The sequence below is a fragment of the Micropterus dolomieu genome, linkage group LG13 (assembly GCF_021292245.1).
Source record: "Micropterus dolomieu isolate WLL.071019.BEF.003 ecotype Adirondacks linkage group LG13, ASM2129224v1, whole genome shotgun sequence".
Lineage (NCBI taxonomy): Eukaryota > Metazoa > Chordata > Actinopteri > Centrarchiformes > Centrarchidae > Micropterus > Micropterus dolomieu.
In genome coordinates this window covers 12,198,989-12,200,485 of record NC_060162.1, presented here as the reverse complement: position 1 = coordinate 12,200,485, position 1,497 = coordinate 12,198,989, and positions in this window count along the sequence as shown.

Genomic DNA, 1,497 nt, shown 5'->3' with positions numbered 1-1,497 from the left:
AAGATCCTGGAGAAAGCAGTTGCTAAACAGCTGTGTGACTTTCTACAGAGCAATAGTTTATTTGAGGATTTTCAGTCAGGATTTAGAGCTCATCATAGCACAGAGACAGCACTGGTGAAAATTACTAACGACCTCCTTATTGCATCAGACAAAGGACTAGTATCTGTACTGGTTTTATTAGATCTTAGTGCTGCATTTGATACCGTTGACCATCAGATCCTATTGCAGAGACTGGAACATTTCATTGGCATTAAAGGAACCGCTCTAAGCTGGTTTAAGTCCTATTTATCAGATCGATTTCAGTTTGTACATGTTAACGATGAGTCGTCCATGCATGCCAAAGTTAGTCATGGAGTTCCACAAGGATCTGTCCTCGGACCAATCCTCTTCACTTTATATTGCCTAAAGGAAGCATATATAATCAGGAAACATTCCATAAGCTTTCATTGTTATGCAGATGATACTCAGTTATATCTATCGATCAAACCAGATGAAACTCATCAGTTAGCTACACTTCAAATGTGCCTTCAGGATGTTAAAACCTGGATGACCTGTAATTTTCTAATGTTAAACTCAGATAAAACTGAAGTTATTGTTCTGGGGCCTAAGCACCTCCGTCACGCATTATCTAAAGATATAGTTTCCCTTGATGGCATCGCCCTGGCCTCTAGCACCACTGTGAGGAATCTTGGAGTTATCTTTGATCAGGACAAGTCGTTTAAGTCTCACATTAAGCAAATTTCAAGGACCGCCTTTTTTCACCTACGTAATATAGCGAAAATCAGGAACATCCTGTCTAAAAATGATGCAGAAAAACTAGTCCATGCATTTGTTACTTCTAGGCTGGATTACTGCAATTCTTTATTATCAGGCTGCTCGAAAAAGTCCGTTAAGACTCTTCAGCTGATCCAGAATACTGCAGCACGTGTTCTGACAGGAACCAGGAAAAGAGATCATATTTCTCCTGTCTTAGCTTCTTTGCATTGGCTTCAAGTAAAATCCAGAATAGAATTTAAAATCATTCTTCTTACCTACAAAGCTCTTAATGGTCAGGCACCATCTTAAAGAACTCATAGTACCTTACTACCCCACCAGAGCACTGCGCTCCCAGAATGCAGGGTTACTTGTGGTTCCTAGAGTCTCCAAAAGTAGACTTGGAGCCAGAGCGTTCAGCTATCAAGCTCCTCTCCTGTGTAACCAGGTTCCATTTTGGGTTCAGGAGGCAGACACCATCTCCACATTTAAGAGTAGGCTTAAGACTTTCCTCTCTGACACCCTCTGCTGCACCGACTATTGTTACTAGTCCTATTATTGTTATTATAATAATTAGCACTACGACTGTTACCATTAACACTACTATAAATATCTGTACCATTTTTTCATTTAGTCTATAGCAACATCACCTTTACTGTCTGTACCTCTGTGTGTGTATATTTTGTAGTCTCTCTCTCTCTCTCTCTCTCTCTCTCTCTCTCTCTCTCTCTCTCTCTCTCTCTC